The sequence below is a fragment of the Macaca fascicularis genome, chromosome 10 (genome assembly GCF_037993035.2).
Source record: "Macaca fascicularis isolate 582-1 chromosome 10, T2T-MFA8v1.1".
Taxonomy (NCBI): domain Eukaryota; kingdom Metazoa; phylum Chordata; class Mammalia; order Primates; family Cercopithecidae; genus Macaca; species Macaca fascicularis.
In genome coordinates, this window is record NC_088384.1 from 90,261,938 (window position 1) to 90,285,380 (window position 23,443).

Here is a 23,443-nt window from a genome sequence, read left to right on the forward strand (position 1 = left end):
ACTGGAGCTAAAAAGGGAGGAGTACTCAGATTCAGGGGTCTAGCAGAATCCTTGCTTAAGAAAATCAAGTAAGCAGCCAAAGAGGGCTCCTGGGATTGTCTCACCAGGACTTCTGAGGCGACTCTAATGAAATGACTTAGAAGTGTGGTGGAGTGGCCTCTGTGGCTCCCACACTGGCCTAATCCTGGTTAAAATGGCACAACCAGGGTGCACGGACAGTCTCTGGGACACAAAGCAGGTCTAATATTCAAAGCTTGGCAAACATAACCAAGACCTTTTCTCTTTTCTTCGAATTGTTTTAGTTGCCTAATTTTTTGTCCCATATGCCACTTAATTCTTTTTATTTTACATTAAAAGTTGTGCTCTTGTCTCAATCTTCTTTCTAGATTGGATCCTGCATGCTTTTCATCTTTATACTCCTGGCAGTCCTACCTCTAGGCTTCCTGAAATATAGCACCTTTGTTTTTTGGGGGTTTTGTTTGTTTGTTTGTTTTGAGACAGAGTCTTGCTCTGTCTTCCAGGCTGGAGTGCAATGTCATAATGTCAGCTCACTGCAACCTCTGCCTCCTGGGTTCAAGCGATTCTCCTGCCTCAGCTTCCTGAGTAGCTGGGATTACACGTGCATGCCACCACCCCCAGCTAATTTTTGTGTTTTTATTGAGACGAGGTTTCACCGTGTTGGTCAGACTGGTCTCAAACTTCTGATCCCGTGATCTGCCTGCCTTGGCCTCTCAAAGTGCTGGGATTACAGGTGTGAGCCACCACGCCCTGCCTGCACCTTTGTTATACAGAAAATTCTTATCAACATTATTGTCTACTTTTAGACTTTATTTTGTTCTATTGAACTATTCTGGTTCTAGTACCACACATTAAAATTATACGTTTATAATACTTTTTGACATCTGACAGGATGTGCTCCCCTTATCATCCTTCTTTTTCAAAATTTTGTCATTCTCAGTTTTTCTCAGCTCAACTTCAGATGTAATTTACAAAAAAAAATTAAAATTACATTGGTATTTAGATGGAAATTATGTTAAATTTATGTGTTAATCTGGAGAAGTTTTGTTTTATAATAATAATTCTTACCATGAAGGAAAATAGCTTCTCTCTCCACCGATTCACGTTTTTTCTCATGTCTCTTAGTACAGTTTGTAGCTTTTTTCACGTAAGTTCTCATAATTGCTTGAATATATTCCTAATTATTTTATTGTTGTTGTTTCGGCTATGAATGAGATCTGTTTTTGTTTTTTTTTTTTGTTTTTTTTGTTTTTTTTTGAGATGGAGTCTCGCTCTGTCGCCCAGGCTGGAGTACAGTATCCGGATCTCAGCTCACTGCAAGCTCCGCCTCCCGGGTTTACGCCATTCTCCTGCCTCAGCCTCCTGAGTAGCTGGGACTACAGGCGCCGGCCACCGCGCCCGGCTAGTTTTTTGTATTTTTTAGTAGAGACGGGGTTTCACTGTGTTACCCAGGATGGTCTCGATCTCCTGACTTCGTGATCCGCCCATCTCGGCCTCCCAAAGTGCTGGGATTACAGGCTTGAGCCACCGCGCCCGGCCTGTTTTTGTTCATTTTTAATGGGTTCTTGGTGGCATATACAAAAACCACTGATTTAAAAATACTTATGTAATAAACTAGATGTGCGCCTACTTTTTTTTTTTCTTTTTTTGAAACGGAGTCTCACTCTGTCGTCCAAGCTAGAGTGTAGTGGCGCAGTCTTGGCTCACTGCAACTTCCACCTCCCAGGTTCAAGCAATTCTCCTGCCTCAGCCTCCTGAGTAGCTGGGATTACAGCTATGTGCCACTACACCCAGCTAATTTTTGTATTTTTAGTAGAGACGGGGTTTCACCATGTTGGGCAGGCTGGTCTTGAACTCCTGACCTCAGGTAAGGAGGTCACCCGCCTCGGCCTCCCAAAGTGCTGGAATGTTTTTTAAATGAACAAAAGATTTGAACGGATACTCTACCAAAAAATATACAAATTGAAATAAGCTCATACAGATGGAAATAAGCTTATTAGGGAAATACAAATTACACTGCAATGAGATACTACTATGTACCTATTAGAATTTCTCAAATTAAAAAGACTGACTATAACAAGTGTTGACAAGGACATTGAGTAAATGGAACTCTCATATATGTCAGGTGTAGGATTTGACTTTACCCTACTTTTAAGCTAGTAAGTTAGCTTGTTGTTGTTTCATGAATTCTAACAGAAGACATGAGACTTAGGTCAGAGACAATGAACTTTATTATTCACCACACAGCAAGCAGCATGAGCATTAACTTTTGCATCAGCTCTTGCTCCCTAACTCCAACAGGGACAACACAAAGGCCCAGATGAAGGTCTACACATGTGGTAAATGTGTTACATGACAATAGCACTGAGTTTGGAGAACCCACTGTTTTATAGAAAGCAGTAAGCAAACTTGCTTTTTAACCCAGGGAGATATTATTTCACACCTCAAAGTTGCTTGCTGCAAAGATAATCCTGAGAAATGGCCTGGCTAAAGAGCAGTCAATACCTTACATTCTTGGTATACTCTATAAGATGAGGAGGAGCATAAGAGACTCATGGCAGAATGTCTCTCAACAGCATCCACCCTCAGTTCTACATCATCTTGGCTTCTTGGGAGATTTTCACTTGAGCATGCCATTCTGCAGGCCATTTTGATTAATCTGATTAGTCGAGGTTGGAACCAAATCCATTCAATTTATCTCATACAGCATAGATCACTGTCAATAAATCCCCAAGCAGCAAGATGAGACAAACCTGCAGTATTGACCTCAGAGTCCCAGATTCAGCCATCTGTGAATAAGTCCCAGGTGGATCAGGGACTTATTTTAGACATCCAGTATACAGTTTAAGGCCAGTCTCAATCACCATACATAGCATAACCAAGGCCACTCAGGCATCAGGAGAGGCATATGATTTTGTATCAGTCAGATTAAAATATAGTTGTGCCAGTCTGTTTGTCCACCTTTGACAGCACCAGGCATAGAAGGCATAGTGTCAGGCATGTCCACATGAATTTCTCTGTTTTCATAGCACATGGACTGGTTTGACAAATCCAGCAGCAGATGAGATTGACTGCCTGATGACAGTGTGCCTCAAACAAACCATGTAACTGTTTGCCAGGTTGCCGTGCTGGATCTAAGGGACAAAGAGAACATTAACTGTTCCCTACCTCTCCATACTTCCTGAGGTTTAACGTGTTCTCCATCCAGATACTGGGATCGTTGTTCTCCTTCCACAGTTACAAAATCAGTGTATTCCAACCCAGTAGCTATAACTTCACCTTTTCTCCAATTCTTCCCCACTCACACCAACACTTTTCATCTGAAAGAGTCAATTGTGAGTGGGACAAGAGATTTTTTTTTTTTTTTTTTTTTTTTTTTTTGAGACAGAGACAGAGTCTCGCTCTGTCGCGCAGGCTGGAGTGGAGTGCAGTGGTGTGATCTCGGCTCACTGCAAGCTCCACCTCCTGGGTTCACACCATTCTCCTGCCTCAGCCTCCTGAGTAGCTGGGACTACAGGCACCTGCCACCAGGCCCAGCTAATTTTTTATATATTTTTCTATTAGAGATGGGGTTTCACTCTGTTAGCCAGGATGCTCTTGATCTCCTGACCTCATGATCTGCCTGCCTTGGCCTCCCAAAGTGCTGGGATTACAGGCGTGAGCCATTGCACCTGGCCAACAAGAGCATTTTTAAAAAAAAAATCAGAGACCTGTTATATCTCGAATCCTACCCAGCTTGGGCAACTATTTGAAGACTTAGTGAGAAGTGTACTCAACCGAATGGTCATTGTCCTCATGACAAGACCTTGTCAGTCTAACAAAGAATTCACGTGACTGTACTGGAATTACGTTTGAATCCTCCAGATCAATTTTTTCCTGGGCTGTCCTTCAGAAGTTTTAAAACTCAGGCTGGAATGGAGTTGCTGTTAGGGAAAAGAAAGGTACATTATGCCCAGGAATGGTCAGGTAGAACCCTGAATTTTCCAAAGAGGTCTATAAAACTATCCATCCTATTCATTCTAATCATTAACCAGTAAAGCTAAGAGGAGACAATTTAGCCGTGACAAGGAATGAAGTACTGATATGTGCTACCACATGGATAAACTTTGAAAACATTTTGCTAAGTGAGAGAAGCCAGCCACAAAGACTGCATACTGTAGGATGGTTGCACAACTCTGTGAATATACTAAAAACCTTCAAAAGGGTGAATTTTATGATGTGTGAATTACATCTCAATAAAGCTGTTTTTTAAATTAAAAGTTTATTCCATCTCTCAATGATACCACCAGTCTGAAGATAATAAGGGGAATGAATTGGCTACCAAATACTTTGACTATAAACCCATTGTTGATGAGTTTTTGCACTAAAAAATGCAGTATTATCACCATCCGGAAAGCCAAAATCATGACACAGATTAGTTTCAAGGCCACAATGATGTAGCCAGAGTTGGCTGATCAGACTAGAACAGCAAAACCATTACCTGAGTAAAAGTCAACAGCAATAAGATACAAGTGGAATAGCTTGGACGAGGTCAAAGGTCTGATGTCACCAATTTACCGGGAGCCAGTGAACACTCTGCAGCCAGTCAATACTCAGTGCAATATGGCCTCTTTCACCATGAGATAAATAGGCTAACTTTTGGCAGAGGTCACAGGTCTGGCATGTAGTGGCAGCTTCTGCATCAGAAACACAGAATCCCTTACTTTGTGCCTAGTTGATGATGATGTTGCCATCTCCAGTGTGATGATGGATCTAGGTGGCAACTGTGGCCATCTGATTGACACAAGCTTGATCAAAAGCTTGATTCTAGTTGGTCTCATCAGAGAATGAGCCCTTACCATGTACACCACAAGAGTGATCCAGACTGTTTAGTGGCTGCCATTTGTTTCCAGGGCTCATGACCCAAAGAGAGGTGCCTTTAATCTGCCAGTCTGTAATCTTCTAAGTATTAGACAAGGCCACTAGTGCCTAAGAATCAGTAAAAATATAGCATAACTAGTCAGTCCTAAGGGAAAGGTGATAGCTTTTGTTTTAGACCATTGTGCTAATTGGCCCTTAATGCAATAGGTCTTCCAGAGTTGTGGTTGGGGCCAGGCATCCAGTGGCACTATCAGCCTTCTTTCTTTTTTCTTTTCTCTTTTCTTTTCTTTTCTTCTTTTCTTTCTTTCCTTTTTTTTTTCTTCCTTCCTTCCTTCCTTCCTTCTTTCCTTCCTTCCCTCCCTTTCTTTCTTTCCTTTCTTTCTTCCTCACTCTGTTGCCCAAGTGTATATGACGGACTGCATATATGACAGTGGTCCTATAAACCAGCCTGACCAACATGGTGAAACCCCATCTCTACTAAAAATACAAAAATTCACCAAGGGTGGTGGCAGGCGCCTGTAATCCCAGCTACTCGGGCGGCCAAGGCTGAGGCTGAGCCAGGAGAATCAGTTGAACCCAGGAGGCAGACGTTGCAGTGAGCCGAGATCGCGCCACTGTACTCAGCCTGCGTGACAGAGCGAAACTCAGAAAACAACCAAACAGTTTACTGTAAAACAGTATGTCATGTTATACCCACAGTATCCTCATATATTTCATGCTTACTGCATCTCTTGTTTGCACACTATTTTCTCTTGCATTTGATTCAGTCTCATGTTGTTGTTTTCATCATGGCTCCTAAAGCACACAAAATCCATGGCTAGTGTTGCCAGTAAGAGGCCACATCAAGTGATTGACCTAGAAATGAAATTTAAAGTAATTAAGAGCTACAAAGGTAAAAAGTCAGTGATGATTATTGCTCACTAGTCAGGCATGTCCCATTCCACCATAGCTACCATCTTGAAGAACAAGAGCAAAGTGACCAAAGCTGTTAAAGAATCTGCTTCAGCTGGGTGCAGTGGCTCACGCCTGTAATCCCAGCACTTTGGGAGTCCAAGGTGGGCAGATCATGAGGTCAGGAGTTCGAGACCAGCCTGACCAACATGGTGAAACCCCTGTCTCTACTAAAAACACAAAAATTAGCTGAGTGTGATGGCAGGCACATGTAATCCCAGCTACTTGGGAGGCTGAGGCAGGACAATTGCTTGAACCGGGGAGGCTGAGGTTGCAGTGAGCTGAGATCATGTCATTGCACTCCAGCCTGGGTGACACAGTGAGACTCCATCTCAAAAACAAAGAAAAAAAAGAATCTGCTTCACTGAAGGCAATGAGACTAACAAAAGTTCACGAAGGGTCTATATGGAATATGGAGAAACTTCTAATGACCTAGATTGAAGACCAGGCAACAGAAGCATATCTCTCTTAGCATGATAACAATCATGGCCAAAACAAAGTTTGTTTGTGATGTTGAGAGAAAAGTCTGGCTGGGCATGGTAGTGCATGGCTGTGGCCCCTACTACTCAGGAGGCAGAGATGGGAGGATTGCTAGAGCCCAGAAGTCAAAGCTGAAGTGGGCTCATGATCATGCCACTGCACTCCAGCCTGTGTGACAGAGTGAGACTCTGTGAAAGAAAGAAGGAAAGAAAGAAGAAAAGAAAGAAAGAGAGAGAGAGAGACAGAGAGAGAGAGAGAGAGAGAGAGAAAGAAAGAAAGAAAGAAAGAAAGAAAGAAAGAAAGAAAGAAAGAAAGAAAGAAAGAAAGAAAGAAAGAAAGGAGGGAGGGAGGGAGGGAAGAAGGTAGGAAGGAAGGCAGGGAGGGAGGGAGGGAAGGAGAAAGAAAGAAAGAGAGAGAGAGAAAGAAAGAGAAAGAGAGAAAGAGAGAAGGAAGGAAGGAGGGAGAAAGAGAGAGAAAGAGAGAAAAGAAAGAGAGAGAGAAAGAGAGAAGGAAGGGAGGGAGGGAGGAAGGAGAAAGAGAGAAAGGAAAGGAGAAAGGAGGGAGGGAGCGAAAGAAAAGAAAGACAGACAGAAAAGGCTAAACCTGACTAGGATGTTGAATTTACTGCTAGCTCTAGGTGGTTTAAATGATTCAAGAATCATGGTCATGGCCTGGCGCAAAGGCTAACGCCTATGATCCCAGCACGGAGGCTGAAGCGGGCAGATCACCTGAGGTCAGGAGTCTGAGACCAGCCTGGCCAACATGGTGAAACCCTGTCTCTACTAAAAATACACACAAAAAAATTAGCCAGGCATGGTGGTGCGTGCCTGTAATCCCAGCTACTTGGGAAGTTGAGGCAGAAGAATAGCTTGAACCCAGGAGGCGGAGGTTGCAGTGAGCTGAGATCGCACCACTCCACTCCAGTCTGGGCAACAAGAGTGAAATCTCTGTCTCAAAAAAATAAAAAACAATCGTTATTCAGCCTGTCACGGTGGCTCGCACCTGTAATCCTAACACTTTGGGAGTCTGGGGTGGGAGAATTGCCTGAGCCCAGGAGTTTGAAACCAGTCTGAGAAAGATGGCAAGACCCCCATCTTAAAAATAAATCATTATGCATTATATAATGTGAATGTGAGAGGGGAGTATGCAAGTGCTGATACGAAGGCAGCTGAAGAATTTTGGGAAACTCTAGATAAGGTGAGTGTGGAGGAAAATTATTTGCCTGGAAAAATCTTCTTGAGTTTTATAGTTTCAGGTCTTATTAATACATTTAGGTCTATGATTCATTTTGGGTAAGTTTTTGTATGTGGTGTTAGGTAAGAGTCTAACTTCATTGTTTTGCATGTAGATATCCAGTTTTCCTAGTACCATTTGTTGAAAAAACCTCTTCTTTCTCCCATTAAATGGCCTTGGCACCTTTGTCAAAAATCATTTGACCATATATATAAAGGTTTATTTCTGGGCTCTCTATTCTATTTCATTTTTCTACATGTTTGTCTTTATGCAAGTACCACACTGTTTTGATTACTGTGGCTTTGTAGTAAGTTTTGAAATCAAGAAGTGTGAGTCCTCCAGCTTTATTCTTGTTTTTGAAGATTGTTTTGGCTATTTGGAGTCCTTTGAGATTCCATACAAATTTTAGAATGGATTTTTTTTTTCTATTTCTGCAAAAAAACCTCCTGGAGATTTTGATAGGAATTGTATTGAATCTGTAGATTGCTTATATTTATGTCTTATTTAATTTATTTCAGCAATGTTCTATAGTTGTCATTGTACACATCTTTCACCCCCTTGGCTACGTTAATTCCTAATTCTTTTGATGCTTTTGTAAATTGAATCATTTTCTTAATTTCCTTTTCAGATTGTTCATCGTTAATATATAGAAATGTAACTGATGTAATTGATATAACTTTGTATCCTGCTACTTTGCTAAACTCATGTATTAGTTCTAACAGTGTTTTGCGGAATCTTTAGGCTTTTCTACTTTTAAGATCATATCATCTGTGAACAGAGATCATTTTACTCCTTCCTTTTTAATGTGGATGCCTTTGCTTTCTTTTTCTTGCCTAATTGTTCTAAGTAGAACTTCCAGTACTATTCTGAATAGATGTGGTGAAAGCAGGCATATTTGTCTTGTTCTTAATGTTGGAGTAAAATCTTTCATTATTTTATCCTTGTGTATGATGTTGGCTGTGGGTATTTCATATGTGGCTTTTGGCTTTTATTATGTTGAAGCAGTCTTCTCCTATTCCTGGTTTGTTGAGTGTTTTTTATTATGAAACTGTGGTAGTTTGTCAAATGCTCTTCCTGAATCAATTGAGATGATCTGATATAGGAGTATTGGTTGACAGTTTTCTCTTTCAGAACTTTGAATTTATTGGCCCACAGCCTCTGGCCTCCAAAGTTTTTGTCTAATCCAATCTGCCTTTGAATCCCTCTAGTGCATTTTAAATTTTGGTTATTGTACTAATCAATACTATAAAAAGTTATTGTGCTTTCTGGTTTCTTTCTAGGTTTTCCATATCTCTATTTAGATATTCTCCTTTTACTTGTACTTTTTTTTTTTTCACTCCCCACATCTTCCTTTAGTTCTCTGAGCATCTCTAAGATAACTGTTTTAATGTATTTGTCTAGTAGGTCTGCCATGAGGACTTTTAGAGTTTCTGTTGACTTTTTTTCTTTGAATGTGCCATATTTTTTCTTTTATTTGTATGCCTTGTGATTTTTTGGTTGAAAACTAGACATTTGAGTTTAATGATGTGATAACTCTAGAAACCAGGTTCTCCCCTTTCCTCAGGGTTTACTTTATTTTGTTACTGTTTTTTGTTATTGTTGTTGTTTGTTTTTTATTGTTATAGGCCATCTCTGTGCCAAGGACACTTTGCCATCCAAGCCTTCCCCTAGAAGTTGCAAGCCTTCAATAGACTCCATGGCTTTAAAATAGTTACAGATTCTGCCAGTACAAGTTTTGGTTAGGTAAGGAAACAGAATCCTAGAGCTTCCTACTCTGCCATCTTCCCAGAATACTTTCCTGGCTAATTATTTCTAAGGGAGTAATGTAAGCCCCCAAAGACACCTCGGACAAGTCTTTCTCTAGAAACTTGATATATTTTCTGCTTTCTTTCCCTGCTTTTTCTTTTCTACTTAGTTCCACTCCCATCCCCCATCCCACCACCTAGTATCCATCAGACTCCATATGTTCCTCTTCTCCTCCCAACCCCACGTTCAAATATTTTTTCTTTTTTTTTTTCTTTTTTCTTTTTTTTTCTGAGACAGAGTTTCGCTCTGTTGCCCAGGCTAGAGTGCAGTGGTGCAATCTCGGCTCACCGCAACCTCTGCCTTCCATGTTCAAGCGATTCTTCTGCTTCAGCCTCCCGAGTAGCTGGGACTACAGGCACCCGCCACCACACCTGGCTAATTTCTGTATTTTTAGTACAGACGGGATTTCACCATGTTGGCCAGGCTCCTCTCGAACTCCTGACCTCAGGTGATCGGCCTGCCTCGGCCTCCCAATCAAATTATTTATCCAAAGCCTTACTTGGTGGGTCATATAATGAACTAAAATTTGGAAAACATTCACATTTGTGGAATGCTTCACAGTTTTCAAGGTGTCTACATTATCTCATTGGATCCTCTTTTCAGCCCAGTGTGGTTGGTAGATGAGATAGCAGTGTTCAGTTTATGTGACTTGTCCAAGATCAGAGAGAAAGTAACAAAGCCTAAACTGGAATCCAGATCTCCTGACTCCCTATTCACTTATCTTTCCAGTTGCCCTTGTCTCTACAAATTACCAAAAAGAAATTGGTTCCTAGAAATAAGGATAAATCAATGTAGGGGTGTGCCATCTCCTATCCCACTCTTCTACACCCATCACATCAAAACCAAACAACGTTTATTGCAGGGCCCATAATAACCTACTTTCTTCTGCAGAGCCTCTAAGCTCCACATTATCCAGGAAGCAATAAATTGTGACTGTTGAAGTCAAAATAAAACAGTGATAAATCTCTAACTTTAAAGCATTCTATTCTGGAACAAGGATTGCAGTTTGAGGCACACACACTAACCAGTTGGTCTTCAGTGTGTCTGAGGAACAGAAAGAAGGTTGGGAGTTTTATTAGAGAAATGTTCTGTATTGTTTTGAAAGGAAGTTTATTGGCACTAAAGAAGCATTTGGAAAGAAGGTTTAAAAAAAAGAAAACAGGAGGCCGGGCGCAGTGGCTCAAGCCTGTAATCCCAGCACTTTGGGAGGCCGAGGCGGGTGGATCACGAGGTCAGGAGATCGAGACTATCCTGGCTAACACGGTGAAACCCCGTCTCTACTAAAAATACAAAAAAACTAGCCGGGCGTGGTGGCGGGCGCCTGTAGTCTCAGCTACTCGGGAGGCTGAGGCGGGAGAATGGTGTGAACCCGGGAGGCGGAGCTTGCAGTGAGCCGAGATCACGCCACTGCACTCCAGCCTGGGAGACACAGCGAGACACCGTCTCAAAAAAAAAAAAAAAAAAAAAAGAAAAAAGGAAGCATTTGGGAGCTGGCAAACTCTGATTGGTGAGTGATGGTGGTAGGCAAAACTATTCTTAAAGTCATGTTTCAGCAGCTACTAAACTGCTCTTGGGGTTACAGCAGGGTCATTTTAGCAGCTGGGTTTGTGAAAAATTTAATTCATGGAGCAGGTGCTGTGCCCCAAGTGCTTCTTCCCTCCTGGCCCCTAGACTCTGATTTAGTTGGGTATGACAAGAATGACCCAGTATGCATGATCAGCTTTCACATAACCTTGTAAATTCTAGTTGATCCAAGGAAAAGCCAACTGAGTAAGGAGAATAAAAGAACTGCAGCGTCATAGTTTTTGAGTCCACGTAAGTACAGCCCTTCAACTGAAATCCGAAAATTATGAGACCAATATTCCCGCAAAAAAGGGTCCCAACGAGATTTTACTAATAAGGTGGGCTGGGCCTTGGCAATCTGCCCATCAAAGTTTAACTTCTCCACCAGTTTCTCCTTAACTCACCCGGAATTTCTGAAAGAAGCTGAATTAGACCCTTCTTTGGCAGGACTTGTTTTTCTAGGTTAACTCAACTAGACTTAGTTTTATTCCGTCTCTTGGGATCCATTCTGAATTAAATTCTCATTAAACTCGCCGATGAAGTGTCCGTGATGCAACCACTTCCCTTCCAATCCCTTTTAACCTCCATGTCAACATCAATTCCAATTCTAAGGAATGGGGAGAAATATAGAAGAACAGACCACAAGACTTCTGGCAACCAGAATGAGTATGAAGGCATGATGTTTGCTTGGCTGAAAGCAAAGAGATGAGATGGGGAATCCAGCTGCTGGGAGTTACTGGGATCTTTAAAAAGTCTCACAGCAACACGACTTGCCTCTGCTATCCAAGGACAGGAGAGACCCTCTGCTCTGCCTAGCCTTAGAGGGATAGTCACTTGCGCTGTAAGTAGGAGGAAACAATTTTCTTTTCTTCTGCCGCCTACAGAGATTCTATTTTCTTCTTTAAATTTTAGTTTTATATGAACTGGGTTGCTAGAGAGCCCCTCTGTAAAATAAAGGATACCCTCTACTTTTGCTTCTTTTGTAAAACCTCTCTTGGTCTGCTTACAGCTGTCTTTCAGTTGATGAAACGTTTCTTCTTTTCACTGTGGGTCTGTAAGAACCTTCCTGCCTGGGAGATGTGGTGAAGTTTGAAATAATTTTATAGTATGATTGGCTGTTTTCCTGTTCTTGTCTTTGAAGTTATAGACAAGTAAGCAGCAAATCTCCACTGCTGCAAGGTGAAAAAGGAAGTTCCTTGGCCTGGGCTCTTTGTGGGAAAGCATATGAGTTTAGATGGCAACTTTAATCTGCTTCCAGAATGAGTGAAGCTGCTGCTACTTTGGAAAGTTTAAAGAACTTAACAGTTTTTCCTCCTTTCTTGGAAAGTTAAACAGATTTTTTTGATTCACTTTTGTGGGTCAGAGTAGTTAAGAAGAGTTCAGTGAAGAAAGCAGTTGATCTTTTGCTAACTAGTGGCTTCTTTTTTTTTTTTTTTTTTGAGACGGAGTCTCGCTTTGTCGCCCAGTCTGGAGTGCAGTGGCGCAATGTCGGCTCACTGCAAGCTCCACCTCCGGGGTTCACGCCATTCTCCTGCCTCAGCCTCCCTGAGTAGCTGGGACTACAGGCGCCCGCCACCACGCCCGACTAATTTTTTTTTGTATTTTTAGTAGAGACGGGGTTTCACCTGTGTTAGCCAGGATGGTCTTGATCTCCTGACCTCGTGATCCGCCCACCTCGGCCTCCCAAGGTGCTGGGATTACAGGCGTGAGCCACCGCGCCCGGCCTCTTTCTCTTTACTCTGTGCATTTTCCATTGCCTAGCAGTAAATAAATAAATAAATATATGTATATGTATATCTAAGAAAGAAGTATTCCTAAATGTCAACCCTGACCCCAAAGTCACACTTTAGTGTTTCTTTAAATGTCTTCAGAAAGTTGCTTGTAGTTTCAGATTTCTAATAACTCTTACAGAGCAGAATTTAGGATTTGGGGATCAGTCTGCACATGTAGCATTTGTTCATTTCATATTTATTAGAGATGAAACAGATGACCAAAATTCCATTTATTGCAGACTCTCCTTTTCCTTTGTAAATGCTTGACTTTTCTGAATGGATATCCATTTTCACACATTGTAATGCCCATTAAAGGAAGCTCAGGTTAATGTTTGCAATTGTGGGTGAGTTTGCTCTGCTTCAGTGATATGGAACATTTTGTTCTGCTGTTTCCATTGGAGGAGATTAAAGAGGCTAAATGGGATGGCATATTGAAGTCTTTTTTGGTTTTCTTTTTTAAATTTTTATTTTATTTTATTTTATTTTTGTTTTTATTTTTATTATTTTTGAGACGGAGTCTTACTCTGTCGCCCAGGCTGGAGTGCAATGGATTGATCTTGGCTCACTGCAACCTCTGCCTCGTGAGTTCAAACGATTCTCTCACCTCAGCCTCCTGAGTAGCTGGGACAACAGGCACATGCCACCACGCCTGGCTAATTTTTGTATTTTTAGTAGAGACATGGTTCCACTATGTTGGCCAGGCTAGTCTCGAACTCCTAGCCTCAGGTGATCTGTCCACCTCAGCCTCCCAAAGTGCTGGGATTACAAGCATGAGCCAGCGCACCCAGCCAGTCATTTTGGGTTTCCTGTGGTTATTTTGGATGCCTTACTGGGACCCACTCAAAAAACAAACAACAAAGCAAAACAAAATGAAAAACACTTTCATAAATGTCTGTCTCAAAACCTTTTCTACTTTCTCCAAATAGAACTAATGCATACACAGTCTTAAGATTTGCTCAGCTATACCTCCTTGGTTCTGACTTAATCCTCTTCTGCAGAAAATTTCATCTCACATCAAAGCCTCTTCCCTCCTTCTGCTGTAAAGTTGTTGAGAGCTGTCACAGACTATCAGCTCAGCTTCAGCTATGCTTAATGAGTGCTTGTGCACAATGCACCCCAGGTAAAGGAATTCAGAAATCAAAAGACATGATTACTGAGAAGGAGAAAATGCAGAGAAGTGATTTCTGGAGAGCATAAACAAAATCAATATTGTACCCACTAAGGTCTTTGTTGAGTAATGATAGATAAAACAGCCTAAAAGGAATGATGTCAGGAGATCTAAAACAATCATTTAGCATCGCCTATCAGCATTGTATTCCTTGTACATTGTGGGAATAAACAGCTAGGAACCCTGGACTCTGACCCCTGTTTCAGTGGAACAGGGTGACAGATTTCACACTGACAAACAGCTGCCTGAAGGAGTCTTGTCCTTTTGTCCGTTGAGAAGGGACACAGCCTCAAGTCTTCTCTCAAATTCTAACTCAGGGCCCTTCAGACAGTCTGAGCCTGCTATATGGTTCTTGGTCTCAAAGAAGAGTTCTGAAGCAGGCTGTCTACATAAGATTCAAACCACCCATTAAAATATTATTCAATTTGGCATCTGTTAGGCATAACAATTAGACTAGCCAATGCAGTCACAATACTGAAATCGGTATGTGTATGTAGATACAGCCCAAGAGATTAAATAATTTTAGTGTTGTTAAGAAAAAATTATTCTGATTTTTTTTAACGCAAGGACAATTTTAATCCTGCATTTTCCTATAGTAACATCCACTGCTGGCTATCTATGGATTGAAACTGCGTTTGCTAAGAACTGTGGAGCACATGATGACACAGGCACACAGACATCTTCCAGCACCAACACAATACATACGTAACACATACAAGATAGTCTCAATGGATAAATGTGCTTCAAAAGTAATTCTATTTAGTAAAATTCATAGTTAATGCAGAATTTCATGTTTTAATTTTACATCTTTCAAATACTTTACATTTTTCTAATACTTTATTTTTTTTAAAAAAAACTCCTCATTCAAGATTATAATTTGCATGGCAATAAATAATGGTTTCATGGGCTCTAAGTTTCTTAGAAGTGTTCACAGCAATTTAGAACACCACAAGTCTTCCTTCCAATTTGCAGCATCTGATTTAAAGTTTAAATTCATCTAACGCACCATTAAAACTCTCATTTTCTCTTGTGAGAAGAGATGTTTCAATTGCTATTTCCAGGACTATATATTGAGCATGGGTGTACAGTATTTTTAAATGGTTAGCAGAATTTTACTCACATAATTTATAGCCAGAATAAGAAACTCTAGCCTCTAACCTTTTGTGGCACGGTCTTTTTTTGTTTTATTTGGTGTCTTCCACCTCTCTTCTGTTTTTTCTTCTCTTCTTCTTCCCCTGCTGTTCCTTGACCCTCACTAATTCCAGCTTCTTGTTTGGGTGAATTTTCTACAGTAAGTTTTGCAAGTTCCTTTGGAAAATTCTTCTCTCACCATTGTCTACAATGAGCAACATCAGGCATATATTCACAGTACTCTATTCTGTTGATAATGAACAGACTCCACAATAAAGGACTTAAAGTGGGTAATCGGCATCTAACTTAGCACTGTTCCTTGGGTCTCCTTTGCAATCAGTCCCACTGGATTCAGAAATCTCAGCTCACTGCAACCTCTGCCTCTGGGCTCAAGCAATCCTCCCACCTCCGCCTCCTAGGACCACAGGCACATGCCATCATGCCTGACTAATTTTTTGTATTTTTGGTAGAGATGGGGTTTCGCCATGTTGCCCAGGCCGGTCTTGAACTCCTGACCTCAAGTGATCTGCCCACCTCGGCCTCCCAAAGTGCTGGGATTACAGGCATGAGCCCCTGCGCCGGGCCTTCATCTTTTATATTTTTAAAAATTGCAGATAAACGTGAAGCTCCCTTTACTGATTAACTCCAATTCCCACAACTCTTCTATTTATTTCTTTTCCTGTGTACTTTTCTCCTCTCTCCTTTCCTTTTCTGCCTGTTTTGTACTCCTGTCTTTAATTTAAAAATCTAGTAAGTTTAACATTTTATGTTTTTAGGTTTTTTTGTTTCAGTTTGAGTTGTCATTATTTTTTTTCTTTTTTGTTTTTTTTATTTTGAGACAGGGTCTCACTCTATCACCCAGGCTGGAGTGCAGTGGCATGATCACGGCTCACCACAGCCTCAACCTCCCAGGCTTAGGTGAGCCACCTGCCTCAGGCTATCAAGTAGCTGGGACTACAGGCATGAGCCAATGTACCCTGCCGTGTTTAACATAGTATATGCCTCTCTCCTAAATAGCCGTTTTCAGAAAAGACTGATTTAAATTGATATTTACCTCACATGGTCCTCAATTGAAACAGGTTTCCATCTTATTATGAAAGCTATGAATATTATATTATATAATGCTTTTTTTTTTTTGAGACAGAGTCTCCTTCTGTCACCCAGGCTGGAGTGCAATGGTGTGATCTTGGCTCACTGCAACCTCCGCCTCCTGGGTTCAAGTGATTCTCCTGCCTCAGCCTCCTGAGTAACTGGGATTACAGGCGCATGCCACCATGCCCAGCAAATTTTTTATATTTTTAGTAGAGACGAGGTTTCATCATGTTAGTCAGGCTGGTCTTGAACTCCTGACCTTGTCGTGTACCTGCCTCGGCCTCCCAAAATGGTGGGACTACAGGTGTGAGTCACTGCACCCTGCCAGTGCTTTTTCTTATATGACTTTTTTTTTGAGACATGGTCTCTCTCTGTTCCCCAGACTGGAATGCAGTGGCACAAGCACAGCTCACTGCAGCCTTGATCTCCTAGGCTCAAGTGATCCTCCTGCCTCAGCCTCCCAAGATAGCTGAAACTATAGGCATGCACTACCGCGCCCAGCTAATTTTTTAAATTTTTGTGGAGATGAGGTCTTGCCATGTTGTCCAGGCTGGTCTCAAACTCCTGGTCTCAAGCAATCTTCCTGACTCCACCTCCCAAAGTGCTGGGATTACAGGCATAAGCCTTGGTGCCCTGTCTTGTGTGACTTTTAAATTGCCCCTGAGGGCCAGGCACAGTGGCACATGCCTGTAATCCCAGCACTTTGGAAGGCCAAGGAGGGCAGATCGCCTGAGATCAAGAGTTCGAGACCAGCCTGGCCAACATGGTAAAACCCTGTCGCTCCTAAAAATACAAAAATTAGCCTGGTGTGGTGATGGGCACCTGTAATCCCAGCTACTCAGGAGGCTGAGGAAGGAGAATCGCTTGAACCCGGGAGGTGGAGGTTGCAGTGAGCCGAGATCACGCCACTGCACTCCAGCCCGGCAACAGATCAAGACTCCGTCTCAAAAAAAAAAAAAAAAAAAAAAAAAAAAAAAATGCCTCTGAAGGCATGTCTAGAATTCAAAGATATTTTAATCTACTTGCAGCATTAGAATGAACTTATGACATCTCAATATTACAACTTTGGGGAAAAACATTCTACTGACTGTCTCAATTCTGGCTGTATTAGCTAAAAACTAAAATCAGTTTTAAGTTATTAAAATCCCATTACTTATGCCATAGCTCATTTTCAATCAAAAATATTATTATTCTTCCCAGAGTTAGCTGGAAATCATTGTCTATTTTCAGAGGTCAGATTTATTCTCAGAGGGCAAATCCTCACAATAAAAGAAATATTCAGGCCAGGCACAATGGCTCACCCTTGTAATTCCAGCACTTTGGGAGGCTGAGGAGAGAGTGTCTCTTGAGCCCAGGAGTTCGAGACCAACCTGGGCAACATTGTGAGACCTCACCTCTACTAAAAAAATAATTGGCCTGGCATGGTGGCTCACACCTGTAGTCTCAGCTGCTTGGGAGGCTGAGGTGGGAGAATTGCTTGAGCCCAGGAGGTCAAGGCTGCAGTGAGCTATGATCTTGCCATTGCCTTCCAGCCTGGGTGACAGAGCAAGATCCTATCTATAAAAACAGAAAGAAAGAAATATTCAACGGAATATGCTGTAGCCTCTCTGAAAGGGATGCCACTTATTTGGAATAACAGCAAGTCAACGTTAGAAAAGAACTTAAAAATCGAATAATTCATCAGCCTGGGCAACATGGTAAAACCCCATCTCTACCAAAAATACAAAAAAAAAAAAAACAAATTAGCCAGGCTTGGTGGCACATGCCTGTCGACCCAGCTACAAAGGAGGCTGAGGTGGGAGAATTGCTTGAACCCTGAAGGCAGAGGTTACAGTGAGCTGAGATGGCACCACTGCACTCCAGCCTGAGTGACAGAGCAAGACGCTGTCTCAGAAAGAAAAAAAAAGCCACCCTGTAAAGCAGGAAATTCAAGGAGACTGCCAGAGGGAAAAGGCTGCAGAGTGTGGAGAAGAAAGGGCACTCCTGCCTGCTATACAGAACCACTTTAGAGAGGGGGGCCCAGCAGGAGCCACACAGAGGTGAGTGTGGAGCTCTCTAGGAGCTGCAGACCGAAATCAGGGGTCTGAGGAAATTAGAGAGGCCCAAGACCCCATACGTGGAACCACTCTCTTCTGCATACCCAAGGCATTTGTTTCACTTGTGCCTCAACTCTAGCACTTCTCCCTCCTCCTTTTGTTAGTTACTTGTCTCTCTTCCCTGAAGTACTGAAAGCCATTTAAAGGTAAGGCATCTGTTCTTCACATATATCGAACATACAGTAACTTGATTCAGTTGACAGAAACATTTCCTGAGGCCTTATTTTGCGCTGAGCACAATGTTAGGCCCTGGGTTGGTGTGGCCTGGGAGTGGTGGGGGATGGAGTAGTGGGTATGTAGATGAATAAGGCACGGGTCCTGCCCTTGATGAATCCTCAGTCTAGAAGAAGCAGACAAATGAACAAATAATTATAATAGAATGTGTTCAGAGAAGAGAGATTAACTCCCCTGGAAGGGAACCATCAGATAAGACTTTTGAATAGCATTCAAAACATATTTGTTAGCCAGGCTCAGTGGCTCATGCCTGTAATCCCAACAGTGTGGGAGGCTGAGGCAGGAGGATCACTTGAGGTCAGGAGTTCAAGACCAGCCTGGGCAACATAGCAAGACCCTCATATCTACAAAATATTTTAAAATTAGCCAGTCGTGGTGGCGTGTGCGTGTAGTCCCAGCTACTCAGGAGGCTGAGGTGGAAGGATCACTTAAGCCCAGGAGGTTGAGACCACAGTGAGCTATGATTGTGCCACTGCACTACTGCCTGGACAGCAGAGCAAGACCCTGTCTCTAAAAAATTAAAATATAAATAAAAGTAAATGTGATGATTGATTGGCTATTCTAGGACGACACTAAGTAAATGAAACATATTGCCACCCTCATGCTACCCCAGAAATTATGTCTGATCATGGACATTACTGATAAACCTGAGTGGACTTTACTGAAAGTCCCTCAGCTAGCCTCCTATGCTCACCCCAGCCAGGCTCTTGCCGCAGCTGTAACATAACCCAGGTAGGTGGAAGATGTTGGGGGAAGCAGGGTCCCCCTGCAGCTGCTGAACATCTGGTATGCAGAATTGAGGTAACTAATAATGACAGGTGGTTCTCCCCTGGGCCCTGACCCTCAGAATTTGGGACAGCTAGTTTGGCTAAGAAACTAAACCCCAACAAAATTGTGTGTTGCCTTTCCCAAGTTTTAGCATTTCAGAAACAGTGGCCGATGAACCAGAAGGGTAATAGAGTTTGAGAGTATCCCAGGGCAAAAAGGGGCCTCAGGTGAAAGAAGATACACGACAAACAAGCTGTATGTTTTGGTGACAGAGCAGTAGTTGTTGAGAGCAAACTCCACCCTGAATTTGAACTATGAAAGGGAAGGAGAGTCCTACAAATTCCTCAACATCATTGTCACAAACTGTATATGACTCTCCATCCAGCTTCTTTAAATCTTTTCAGGGTATGTCAGGTAGCATCCAGTATTTTATTTCTATAATATCATCCTTTGTTTTTGTTTTTATTTTTATTTTTAAGACAGGGACTTGCTCTGTTGCCCAGGCTGGAGTGCAGTGGCACAATCATGGCTCGCTGCAACCTCAACCTCCTGAGCTCAGGCAATTCTCCCACATCAGCCTCCTGAGTAACTGGGACCACAGGCGTACACCACTGCAACTGACTAATTTTTAAATAATTTGTAGGGACGCGGTCTCCCTGTGTCGCCCAGGCTGGTCTCAAACTCCTGGACTCCAGCGATCCTCCCACCTTGGCCTCCCAAAGTGCTGGGAGTACAGGTGTGAGACACTGCACTTGGCCATCCTTTGTTTGTTTGTTTTTTTAATTGCAAAGTAATAAAAAAGTAAATAAGACACGCTTATTTTTAAAATTCAAATACAGAAGTACATAAAGGAAAACATGCAGGTTTCTACTTCACTCTCCATCCTCAATCCCACTCCTAAGGAGCAATCATCACTTAAATGTTTATCCTTCCAGACTTTTTTCTCTGCATATGCAAACATGTACATATTTGAATATGTTTTGATATTTACAGGATCATACTTTTTATAATTTTTTTTTTTTTTTGAGATGGAGTCTCACTCTGTTGCCCAGGCTGGAATGTAATGGCACAATCTTGGCTCACTACAACCTCTACCTCCCGGGTTCAAGTGATTCTCCTGCCTCAGCCTCCTGAGTAGCTGGAATTACAGGCGCTCACCACCACGCTCGGCTAATTTTTGTATTTTAGTAGAGACGGAGTTTCACCGTGTTAGCCAGGCTGGTCTTGAACTCCTGACCTCGTGATCCACCCGCCTCGGCCTCCCAAAGTGCTGGGATTATAGGCCTGAGCCACCGCGCCCAGCCACTTTTTACAATCTTTAATTTGTTTCAGTATTACATTTTTAAAATATACTCTGAACCAGTACCAGTCTAGAATGATGTGCCCCTTTCAACAAGACACTTTCCCCACTGTAGAACTGCACTACTACTACCTAAACTGAAAGAAATCAACAACCTCCCCTGCCCTTATGTGTCTGTGATTGTGGATGAACCACATGCAGGTTATAGGAATATCATATACAAACATTCTGAGGTTTTTCAGGGCCAGAGAACCCGTTATGGACCCAGAGAAAGCTATGGACCCTCTCCCTGAAAAATCACATATGCACAACGTTTCACAGACGATTTCGAGGTCAAGAATTCCCTCTTGCTATCATTTCCCTTTCTTCCCAAGTATATGCTTTGTTTCAAAAGCGTGATCAAAGGAAAGCCTGCCTCCATCCGCACTAACCTGAATGAGTCTGCTGAAGTCTGCCGCTGCTCCTCCGTGCTGCGGTCCAGCTGATACTTTTTGATTTCTGTTCACTCTCCTTCAAAGGGATGAGCCTCACCCAGATCCCCCAGGTCTCTGGCCATTGGTGCTTGGCAGGGCTGGTGGAAGCCACTATTATGACTAACTGAGCCCAGTCACCTCCCCTCCAATGCCAGCTTGCTGGCTACCCAGACACTCTGGCTACCTTGACTAGTGTCACTAGCAAAGCCCAGGGCAGGCTGTCAGAGTTGTGCCTCACGAACACCTAGTGTGGTCAGCAGCTGACACTGTTCACTGTCTTCAAGAAGACTGCTTAAACAAACAAAAAAAAAAAATAGTAAAACAATGCTAAAATAAAAATTAAAAGGGAAGCCAGGTGCAGTGGTGCCCCTATAGTCCCAGCTACTTGAGTGGCTGAAGCAGGAGGATTACCTAAGGCCAGGAGTTTCAGGCCAGCCTGGGCAACACAGTGAGCCCACATCTCAAAAACATTAAAAAGGCCGAGAGCAGTGGCTCATGCCTGTAATCCCAGCACTTTGGGAGGCTGGGGCGGGTGGATCACTTGAGATCAGGAGTTTGAGACCAGCCTGGCCAACATGGTGAAACCCGATATCTACTAAAAGTACAAAATTAGACGGGCCTGGTGGTGGTGCATGCCTGTAATCCCAGCTACTCAGGAGGCTGAGGTGGGAGAATCGCTTGAACCCAGGAGGTGGAGGTGCCTTTGCCTCTTCTTCCGTTCTCATCTCTCGCTACATCTCCGTCCCAATAGGTACTTAGTCATGCCACATGACTGGGAGACTGTAGTCCTTTCCTTTGCTGTGGGGAACAAGGCCTTAACCCTGAAGGATTAAGATACAATGCTATCCCCAGTGCTGTCGCTAAGGGGATTCCCTCAGTGCATACTCAGGACGCTGAGTGTACCCTACTCAGGAATGCTCTCGACACTGTCGTCTCCTATATTCCCTCAAGCAGAGATCTTACATATTAACATACGTGTGTGCACACACATCAACAAGACTCCTGGGTTACATCAACCAATTGCCCTGGACCCGTACAAACCCTCATTGCTGTTACCACTCATGAGGGACACACTCACTGCTATTAATACAATTGTAGCCCCAGAGTGGAAGAGGGAAGTGAATCAGGCGCCGGGCAGTGGGCTGCTGGGCTCGGCTTGCTGAGGTAGAGGCAGCGCCAAGAAGAGGCCTTTGCCACTGGTAGGGATTGGGATGTCGAAGAACAGCGTCGTCGGCCCGGTTCCGGAAGGTGGACGTGGATGAATATGACGAGAACAAGTTCATGGACGAAGAAGATGGGGGCGACGGCCAGGCCGGGCCCGACGAGGGCGAGGTGGACTCCCGCCTGCGGCAAGGAAATGTGACAGCTGCCCTACAGGCAGCTCTGAAGAACCTCCCCATCAACACCAAGAGTCAGGCAGTGAAGGACCGGGCAGGCAGCATTGTCTTGAAGGTGCTCATCTCTTTTAAAGCTAATGATATTGAAAAGACAGTTCAATCTCCGGACAAGAATGGTGTGGATCTCCTAATGAAGTGTATTTATAAAGGATTTGAGAGCCCCTCTGACAATAGCAGTGCTGTGTTACTGCAGTGGCAGGAAAAGGCACTTGCTGCTGGAGGAGTAGGGTCCATTGTTCGTGTCTTGACTGCAAGAGAAACCGTGTAGATTGGCAGGAAGCAGAAATCTGCCTCGGGAGTGGGAATTGCTGGTACAAAGACCAAAACAACCAAATGCCACCGCTGCCCTGTGGGTAGCATCTGTTTCTCGCAGCTGTGCCTTCTTGCTTTTTCATATCTATAAAGAAGAAAATTACATATCAGTTTTCCTTTAATGAAAATTGGGATAATATAGAAGAAATTGTGTTAAAATATAAATGTTTCATCCTTTCAAAACCATTTCAGTGATGTTTATACCAGTCTGTATATAGTATAATTTACATTCAAGTTTAATTGTGCAATTTTTAACCCCTATTGGCTGGTTTTTTGTTTTGTTTTGTGTTATTTTTACCTAATACTGAGAGATTTGGTCAGAATTTGAGGCCAGTTTCCTAGCTCACTGCTAGTCGGGAAATGATATTTATAAAAAATATGAGAGACTGGCAGTTATTAACATTGCAAAACTGAGGCCGGGCGCAGTGGCTCAAGCCTGTAATCCCAGCACTTTGGGAGGCCGATACGAGCGGATCACGAGGTCAGGAGATCGAGACTATCCTGGCTAACACAGTGAAACCCCGTCTCTACTAAAAAATACAAAAAACTAGCTGGGCGAGGTGGCGGACGCCTGTAGTCCCAGCTACACGGGAGGCTGAGGCAGGAGAATGGCCTAAACCCGGGAGGCGGAGCTTGCATTGAGCTGAGATCCGGCCACTGCACTCCAGCCCGGGTGACAGAGCAAGACTCCGTCTCCAAAAAAAAAAAAAAAAAAAAAAAACTGCAAAACTGGACCATTGCAAAACTGGACTATTTCCCTTATTTAAGCAAAATATGTTTTTGGAATAA

General features: G+C 42.8%; 1 protein-coding gene and 1 pseudogene across 4 annotated transcripts in view; both read left to right on the top strand.

The window, feature by feature from the left end:
- Positions 1-23,443, top strand: part of ASIP (agouti signaling protein) — a 79,013-nt gene that overhangs the window by 36,425 nt on the left and 19,145 nt on the right. The window contains exon 1 of one of the 4 annotated variants that reach the window (XM_005568759.3): positions 11,686-11,752. The exons of the other annotated variants lie outside the window; for them this stretch is intronic. The gene's annotated coding sequence lies outside the window, so the exon portion shown is untranslated. Of the gene's footprint in view, positions 1-11,685; positions 11,753-23,443 lie in introns of those variants that run through there. 4 annotated transcript variants of the gene reach the window in all.
- LOC102115869 (actin-related protein 2/3 complex subunit 5 pseudogene) lies at positions 19,033-22,837 on the top strand (annotated as a pseudogene).